Source organism: Carassius carassius, chromosome 22 (assembly GCF_963082965.1).
Source record: "Carassius carassius chromosome 22, fCarCar2.1, whole genome shotgun sequence".
Lineage (NCBI taxonomy): Eukaryota > Metazoa > Chordata > Actinopteri > Cypriniformes > Cyprinidae > Carassius > Carassius carassius.
The window spans coordinates 15,410,728-15,421,391 of NC_081776.1; positions in this window are offsets into that span (position 1 = coordinate 15,410,728).

A 10,664-nucleotide genomic window follows, 5' to 3' on the forward strand; every position below is an offset into this window, starting at 1 on the left:
TCAAAATCAACTGTGGGCGGCAGATCCTTTTCCTATTGATCTCCAAACAATCTACATAGCGTGGTTCGGGAGGCAGAAACACTGTGTCAGTTTGAATCTAGATTAAAGACCCATCTATTTAACCTGACATACACATGATACACTATCAGTTTCTATAATTCAAATTCATTAAAGCATTGTTAGGCTGCATTAATTAGGGTCAACCAGAACCGAGGACACTTCACATAAACTGTAAGTACTTGTTATATCATAAGAATAATGGCATCTATGCTAGTATTAGATTAATATTAATATTATTGTTTCATTCTTATTCTGAGGTCACCATAGCCACCCAGATCCAGGCAGTATCCAGATCAGATGGTGGGTCATCACCTTGAGATGATCTCTATAGCCCTGAATGTCAGTGAAGACCATGTCAACTAGATGAGCCCTAGAGATCTCCTGTGAAGACCTAATCAGCCTTCAGCACAATTCCTCAGCAAAGACTATAAGGAGTCCTCTGCTCAATCTGGAGTTTTGGTTCTTTACCACTGTCGCCTTTGGCTTGCTTCGTTAGGGACACTTAATTTGGCAAAACTGTTGACTTGATTGCACAGACACTATTGGAAGAGAACTGAACTGAGCTGGACGATGACATCACTGAATCAATGATGGAATGATTTTAACTGAATTTTTTTTTTTTTTTGTTATTGTCCTTGCATTATTGACACAATTATTCTGTTTAACACTGTCAATTTGCTTTGACAAAATCTGTATTGTATAAAGTGCTATATAAATAAAGGGGACTTGATATAAAGTAGTAATTACGAGAAAAACTTACAAAGTCACACTGATGTGAAAAAAAATATTTTTTTTTTTCTTCGAGGTGAAAACATACTTCCATAAATAATGTATTGTAAATCACTAATTTTTCTAAAGTCTCACTAATAGCAGCATCAGAGTTTAACTTCTCAGAAGGATGCAGCATCTCTTTTTTTCCACTGTGTACTCATTGAGCTAACAAAGCATGACAGAAATATTTAAGAAACGTGAGTAGAATTGATCCAGGAATCGGCTTGGATATGAGGGTTTGATCAAAGTAACAGCAATGACAATAGTGATGGTAGTCTTAAACATTAGTATTTGCTAGATTAGTGGGTAACCATGAACCAGCAGACCGCTATATGGAAACAGCCGCGCAATTTCACAGCTGGACTGTTTTACTGTGTATCTTCCTAGTACATTGAAAGTAGAGCTTAGGATGTTAAAGCTGAGAGGCATTTTTCAAGCCAACATTCAATTTGTTACTGATATCAAGGCAGCAAAATGTGGTCTCTTATAATATTGTGTCATTCTCATTTCATCGTTGTTCCCCTCAGCAAACCTTCCACATTTTCTTTTATCTGTTTTGACAGTTACCCTGTAACAGGATGAAAGGACTGAAAACAAATAGTCTTCGCATCCATTTCTTGTTTGTTTACGTACATCAGCAAACAAGCTGACATTTAATTTTCCAGAGCAGAAACTGCTTGCATAAACATATTGATATTGGGATGCAATTAAAGGGCACGTCTAAACTTCATTGCCTTCTGATAAGTACCTAATAGCAAAAGTCAAATAAATTCACTTTTTTTGGGGTGGATGGATGGATGAATAGATATTGACTAAAGTTTGACTCCACTTTAAGTCCAGGTACAAGTCAAAGACTTTTTACTCCGTTCAATTTGGAAACTGAAAATGGGTTAGAGGGAACGATATCTACCCCCCAATAGTCTCACACAATCCTGTGGGGGGGGGGAGCTGTATTTTTATTTAGGTTTGTTTTCCCCTACCACAGCACATTCAGAACAGACCCATGACCCACCATTAGATAACATCTGTTGGATCATGTTCTGACTCAGATCTCCCTCATGGCTTTCCACTTAGAGCCCATGATTTATTGAATAAGAGGGACGATAAATCATTAAACCATGGCTGCTTTACTTATGCTTGCTCAGTGTTCTCAAGAATAGCAGATGTGTGGATAACACAGCCTGTCAAATGAGAGATTACATTCAGCAACTAGAGAAAATCTGCTCTCTCCACCAGCATAACTTTCCCCAAATGAGAAATATCTCATTTGACTTAGTGGAGGCTGTAGTTATTCTGAAGCAAAAATTAGTTTCCTGCATGCAGCCAGTTGGACTCACCTGTTTTAATTTGCTATGACTGTGACGCTCAGCACAACAGGTGAAGCAGCAGTGGTTTGCTGATATATATGATGGGATAAAAAAGGCTTGTAAGGACTCAGCTAATCAAAGATTACTAAAGCTTCAAAGTAACAATCAGGAGCAGTGAGCAGAACGAAAAACTTTACAAGATCAAATCACAAATGAAACGCTCAACAACTCGATCTATGTGCATGACAAGTAGAACTAGCCCAGCTACAAACGAAGTAAAACTGCTGGAAAAATAGATCTCATTTACTAATAACTGCATGGATCATTTGCATTCATATGCACAGGAGATCTCAGAAAATTTCTGCGTGATTCACAACATGTCCATACATGCATAATAATCTCATTCTAATGTCGAATTTTGGAGAATTCTACATGAAACAAATTGGCAACAGAAATCACACAGAACAGAACTTTCTTTTCGGAAAATGCTACAAAACTCATTGCTCAAGCTCTTGTTTTCTCCAGTCTGGACTATTGCAATGCTTAGCAGGTCTTCCAGCCAATTCTATAAAACTTCTACAACTAATCCAGAATGTGGCTGCAAGATTAGTATTTAGTGAGCTGAAGAGAACACATCTCATTGATATTTGCCTACAAAACCATCACTGGCTCTACACCCTTTTACCTAAATTGACTACTTCAGAAATGTCCTTTATAATTTGTCATTATCAAGTGAACAGCACATTATAGTGCCATCCCAAAAAGGCACAAAATCACTTTCACAGACTTTTACATTAAGTGTTGCCACCTGGTGGAATGTCCTGCCCAACTCAATCTGATCTTCAAAAAATGGCTAAAAGCACATCTTTTTTCATCTCTGTTTGACCCTCTTACTCTAGCACTGTCTATTCTAATTCTGAAAAAAAAAACCTTACCCTCCAACTCTTACATTCTATTTCTATTCTTGCTACTTGTCTTATTTTATTTATTATAAAAAATGACCCTCTAACACTAGCGTTACCTATTCTTTTTCTATTCAATATACCTATTTTTCTTTTAATTTATTATAACTTGCTACATGTAATGCATTAGGCTAACTGATACCTGTCACAGCACTTTTATATTATTGCCTTATATTACTTTTATATTATTTTGGGGTTTTTATTGCTTCTATTGTCCTCATTTGTAAAGTAAAATAAATACAAATTCTCATGAGATCAGGCTGACAGTCCGGTTTTGCAATATTTGTATTTGATCTTGATGCTGTTTGCTTCCCATTTACAGTTCCTTGACTAATTCTTTTATCCCAATATTCTGTTGTAGTGGAATTCAAATTATTTTCTGTGTTTATAGTCCCTTATGTAATAGGGTCATTTAGAAATGTGGAATGCATTTTATGCCAGTTCTTATCATCTGTTTTAGTTCTAGGCTCAGTGTATGCTTGGTTGGAGACATAAAGTTAATTGACAGTAACTGGAGCACTCTATCATTTGGACATGAATCCTCGCATGGATCGTGGAAGAAGTTGGAAAGTGGTGCTTTCATTCATTTGTTCTTGGTAAGGTCGGAATATCAGTGGACTGGAAACCATCAATGTGTGACTTAAAAAGGTTGAGCGCTTTATAGAAACGCCTGGGAGGAAATCCAGTTAAACAGTCCTCAAATGGACAGACTTTCCCTGTCTCTCATTTTCTGTCTTTTCTGTAGCTTCTCATTAGATGAAGGGTTTGTCAAAGCAACATCGCCCTCGAGTGCATGGGTAGGGCAGAGTGGAAATGCCTGTCAAATCAAAGTTGGGAGATTGGACAGCCATTAATTTACCTCAGGCTGCTATGTATGCTTCACTTTGAAGTCCATAAACAACACCCCGGAGCTACACAACTGAAAAATGTCCTAGCGTTCCCCCATTCACAGTAACTGGTAATCCTGAGGGGAAGACTAAAGTGATGGAGGCACTCCTTTGATTCCCAAAACAGTTTTTCACTTGCACGCATTTACTTTCATCAATGACTTTAAAGGAACTGCCAGCTCAAAACAGTGCATTTGGTTCCGTTTGCTTCAGATGAGATTTGTCTCATGTTCCCCTGATGAAAATGGGCAAGGAGTCTCCTTTTAGGGATTTTTGTAGCATTTTCTTGTGTCCAATGGGCATTTTAAGTCCTGATTTGAGCAGATGGTATGCAAATCCATTGTCAAGTTTTATGTATCTGTGGTCTTGGCAATCAGACTGTTTGATTGTTGTGGCATCGAGGCACTTTGTTTGCGTGATGTATGCTGGTCTGGCTGTCATGTGAGGGTCAGGCTCCTGTCTGCATCCAGTTTCATTTGCAGCTTCATCACAACACTGATTTCAAAGAAATCAAACATCATGTTCTGTTTTGCCATAGACTGCATAGATTTTTTTGACTAGTGTTTCACAACAGTATACCAAACTAGATTTTTACTGGGTGGTGGTTGTTGTATTATTGTAGACCAGACAAAACCGAACTTGGTTCATGACAACTGGAGGTCATGCTCGACTATAGTTTTATGATGTCAGAATGCTGCCCACAAGGCTATCGGCGCCAACAGCTTGGACCTTGTTTTTCACTGACCCAACAACAATGCTTCCTTTAGCAAGAACCACTAATTAACAAACACCAATTAGTGAATGTGCAAATTAATTTATCTTGCCACTAACTCTTGGGAAACATTAGCATACACACAGAGCTCCGTGCATCCAAGCAGAGTAGATTTGCAGTGATTGAGCAAAGTGCCCTCACTTGCTGCTGTTCATCTTGTGTACACTGGCACTATTATTTCACAGCACTCTTGAGAAAGCATTTCACCTTATGCTAGTGATCTAAACCTCACGGTGAGTAAAAGAGAGCTGATCAGGGAACAGAAGCCACTTAGTCACAGCAGGACTCCATAATCATTAGTCATTGTGAATCCAACGAGACAATGGTTTACAGAGCATCAGAAGAACGACACTTAGCTAAGAGGGAGCTCTTTGCTCATTCCAATTACCTCGCAGCTAGAACAGCTCTTGGTACAAGCTCCAAACAAGAGAGCCTCAGTAGAACTAGATGAGTTGTGAAAGTGGCTGACGGCATGTAAGGGCATCTAGACAATGATTAACAAGCACACCACCAACTGAAGCAAACACATTTCACTGCGGGAAGCAACTGGGATTGGGTTGACTAACTTTACAAGACCACCCCACCACCCTACTTGTATAAAGTGAAGAACATGTCACTTGCCTTACCCGGAGCACTTCACCAAAGAGCACCTGAATAGTTCACCTTGGATCCCAATGCACATTGTAATCCACAAAGTGATATTTAGCTATTCAACTTTAGCCGCTGTCGCACAAAATAAATGCCCCTCTAGGGACATTGAATGTGCATGTTCTTTTTTCTTGCAACAGCCTTGGGAGAACAAACAGGAGGACAGATCTTTCACTCTTAAAAACTTGTCATTCAAAACACTTTTGAAGAACAACTTGCAGCCAGATTATCAATGAAGTTTTATGTTGCTGTTGTTGTTTGCGATTCCAACCTCAGTTCAAATCGTCTACCGTATTCTCCCTGTGTTTTGACAGACAAGATGTTTGGTGCAAGCCAGTTTGTTTCTGAGTAGAAGTGGATGGTTAGTTATATAAAGTTACTTGTGTAGCCTGGTGTGGCCTTGTTGCTAGACCTGCTGTGGACCCAAGGATCACACAAATTAGCTCCTGTGGCACTTTGTGGGAAGTCCCAGAATGCCTATACCTCAGACTGATTGATACCTGATGGCTAAATTGGGTTGTCTGTCAAGCTGATTTCCACAATTACTCTCAGGACTCAGGATACAAAAAGCATACATTGCTGGAGATGTTGGTGAAAACTCTCTCAAACTGTTCAAGAAGGTCTAATTCAGGAATACCATCTGCCTAATTGCAGCAATTATCAGGATATCACATTGCTCTAAATATACCTAATGTCACTATGTGCCTTTCTTTAAATTGTAAGATAAAGCTGTAGTTGAAGTGTTAAATGTTTATTTACATTTACATTACATTTACATTTATTCACTTAGCTGACGCTTTTATCCAAAGCGACTTACAATTGCCACATATGTCAGAGGTCGCACACCTCTGGAGCAACTAGGGGTTAAGTGTCTTGCTCAGGGACACATTGGTGTCTCACAGTGGATTCGAACCCGGGTCTCTCACACCAAAGACATGTGTCTTATCCACTGCGCTAGCACCACCCCTATTTACACTATTTATTAGTGTTACTTGCAAAGGCAGGACTTGAACAAATACTTCAGAGTATTACTTTTTAAACATAGATGCAAATTAATTTTCTAATTCACCTGTTGAAAAGAGGTGCGCTATCACTTTTATGGTAATGACTATTACTACGTGAACATACTTACGATTTTTAAGTGGTGGGTTATGAAACAGGTGAAACAAAACCAGCTGGAATACACTACACAGCCAGCTATCTGAACATATTTTAAAACACTAGCTATCGTACAATTGCCAACTTTGTGAATGGTTTCAAAGAAAAACTGAGCTTCACACTAAAACGACTGTGGATCACACACCAGAGGAGTGCACAGTTGTTGTTGAAAAGTTGTGCCAAACACATCTGGATGCGGACTTGGATGAGTAAGCATAGTCAGTATGGCCTGTACAGTGAGAGGCATTAAGTTATTTATATAAGCAGTGCCATACACAACCTTAAACAGGTTTGATATCCTTTAGGGTTTATTGTAAGTGGCATGTTATTTTCAAACATGTTGGAGCATTAATCATTTAGCGCCACTCACCAATACATGCAACAACCAGCATAATTAAATACTGGCAGATTCACATTTCATCTGTTTTAGATTAAACTGAAAACATTTTAGCGCCATTCACTGATCATTTCACTTTGATAGTGTCATGACACGAAGAATCCTCTTAATATGAATTTACAGAAATGTTACCACAGGCACTTTTTTCCAGTGACAATGGGGTGGTATTTCTGCTGGTTTTAAGTAAGTATAAATGCATATGACCTTGTTGATAAGGAATACAATATTATGGTCATGTTATATTATGAAAGTGCTGAAGGGAAATAAAAAAGTCCAAGAATCAGGCTTCGTTGCGTAGGTCAAATGAATGCATATTTGAAAGTACATTAAAATGGACATTGTAGTCCACTTTATACAATATAAAAAGGCATTGCTGCTAAGATAACATTTTCCCCTCTAACACATGCTGACTTTCAGTTAATGACTTGTTACATTATATGGGCTGCTTATATTTGGCTAGCAGATGTTTTTACTTTAAGGCTACATAATGAAATGACACAGAATGAGACTGAAATTCCACACAATATCAATCTTCATTTTATTTATCTTCATACAAATAATGTGACATTATTAAACCCAGAAAACATTAGCACAATCATGCACAGCGATTTAATCTTCATAACACAGAAGTTATTGGACATAGAGCTCTCATTTGTCCAAAGATAACAGATGATCCGTTCAACCCACCACATATTCATCATCTAACTTTAAAGGTTAGTCGAGGTCTATAATGTCACCCATCTGTCACCATTAAATACAGTAAGCCTAAATCGGTCACATTAGGGTTGTTCCTATAGGGTGGACGTAGTGGAATTTTTTCTTCTCCTCTCTAGGCAGAGAGAATATTAAAAACTAAACCGGTTGAAAGAACTGCAGAGGATCACAATGAATCATACACAAAATGCACAAAATGCATACAAAAACGCACTCAGTCCTACCAGTGACAAAAATGTGCTGCACACTGTTGATAATGAACCCACACAACAGGCTTGTTTATTAATGCCCAGCTACATCTAAGGGAAATATCAGCATTCATCTGATGTTTTTTTCTATCCTTGTTCACCATTTCACTTACATTATATTGATGCTGATCATATTAATATGAATGCTGACAGGACACCTAATTTTAAAACCATGGCCTATGGGACCACTCATGTATATACAATGTATTTTCAACAACCAAACCAAATATGAAATTTAATCTGTCCTGTATAGCTCCTGGTTGTTATTAAACTAACCTTCTCTGTGTAACTGTAACCCCTGTGGCCCTTTTGTTAAGCATGAATTCAAAGCTCTTTTCAGCTGCACAAGCTCTGAATATAAACCTTCTCCTAATAGAATTTTTTCCCCAGTTTTTCTTCTGCTGGTTCAATCCAGTGCATCATGACTGAGCAGATATTAAATGACATGTGGAGCCAAGATTTTATAATAGTTTTAAAGGAAAAGTTCACCCGAATTTCACCAGTGGAACAGAAAATTTGAAATTTGATCAAAGTTTTTTTTGATCAAGCACAATGTTCATGCCACTCATTTCGGTACGATGAAAATTGATTCTGTTGAGCTTCATTAAATGATAACTAAGCACCACAAAAGTGAAGTGAAAGTGAAGTGACATTCAGCCAAGTATGGTGACCCATACTCAGAATTTGTGCTCTGCATTTAACCCATCCGAAATGCACACACACAGAGCAGTGAACACACACACACACACTGTGAGCACACACCCGGAGCAGTGGGCAGCCATTTATGCTGCGGCGCCCGGGGAGCAGTTGGGGGTTCGATGCCTTGCTCAAGGGCACCTAAGTCGTGGTATTGAAGGTGGAGAGAGAACTGTACATGCACTCCCCCCACCCACAATTCCTGCCGGCCCGGGACTCGAACTCACAACCTTTCGATTGGGAGTCCGACTCTCTAACCATTAGGCCACGACTTCAGCAACAGAAATGTACAGCAACAGTAGTCTGTATGGCTGCTACAAAAATATAATAACTTTAAGTGTGAACTGAATTAAAATTAACATGCACTTAACTGAATTAAAATTAACATGCACATGTATTGTAGTTTAAATTGATATTAAATGCAATAAGATGAACTCTAGAGTGCTTTTTTGAACAACTTAACCAGGATTTACAGTAAGTTCATCTTTATATGTAATTTCAAAATTATTTCTATTTTCATTTAAATATGATTAAAGTGTACTGACAAATTACAAAGTGCAAAGTTTGTTAGGAAACAGTCATGAAAATGCACCACTCTTTTTTAAAGTACAATGTACTTCATAAAGTACATTGGTCCTTTATTTAATATTATATTATCTATTTTTGAAAATATACTTTTAACATTTGAAGTAAACTATAAAGTGCACATTTAATACAATTATGCACACTTCTTTTTCACAAACATACATGTTATGTGAAAATCACATCTGCTGTGAAATAGAATATTTTTTTTTTTATTTTTATTTTTTATACAAACACAGAGGTGTGACAAGAGTCACATTACACTGAAAGATAAAGGAAGTAAATGAGACTTTGATTTTGGTTCAATGAATCATGGTTTAATTTCTCTATTGTATTTCGAGAGACTAATTTGAGTTCCATTCAAGCAAAAGGTCCTTCAGTTATAAATCAGGTAATAATTACCTCTGAGGATAATCTGCTTTTCAACATGTGAGGTAGCACAAACAAAAAAAGAGAAAAGGTAAACAAGAAATCCATCAGGCCTGTTGTACTTCTTTTTCAAGAATTAAGATGCTACAAGACATAAAAGACTAATGACCTGCGGCGGAGAAGCTTCTGTTCTCTGTAAACAGGCCACAAATCCCCAAATGCAAGTCATCCAAATGAAAATCCTTTTCAAAGCTCTCCCTCTTTGGGTACAAGAAGCTTAAATCATTTTCTTTGAACTTGAATGGAACCACATAAGGGTTGTGCATGACATTCAACAGTGTTTTAATGTTGATCTAAATCACTGACAGACTTCAATGGCATATGCTCAGAAGAACGTACTCGCAGATGTATGTGGCTGCATGCTGTCATCTTTGCATCTTTGACAAGGAAATATAAATCAGAAAAATGTTATAAAAATAAATAAAACACAATCTTACAGCTTTTAAGTGCCCTCATCATTAAAATTTAATGATATGATACCCATTTTAATTTACCCATGCACAATAAAAACCAGGAAATCATATTAAGAAAGTAAATAGGCTAAATTTTGTCATCACACTGACTTCAAAACTAAATAAATTATCTTCTCAGATTAGCAATTGCAATTCACTGTTGTAACCGATGGGGCTGGTGGCCATCCATCCAACCACCAGAGGGAGCCCTCTCCAGAATATCGTCTGTTTGCTTCTTCTGTGGTGACTTCCTGTTTGCTACCATATTTAAACCATGCTGTTTCTATAGCCTTGTCCAAATACCCACACTTGCGGTCTTTGCACTTGACTACGCGACTATTTCTATGACGTATTTCCTATATTTGGCCTAAGTGTTCAAGTGAGGATGAAGACCACAAGTGTGTGCCAAACTTTTCATTACCTGATGGGACACACTTATAGTATTGTAAAAATGCAAGTATTTACATAGCTTTATTTATTTAAATTTTAAATGCTTTGCATTTTAAAATCAACTTCGAAATGTCTGTTCAGTAGTCCCTATAACATGACCATTTTAATTTGTGGTGCTTCTAATTAAGTGA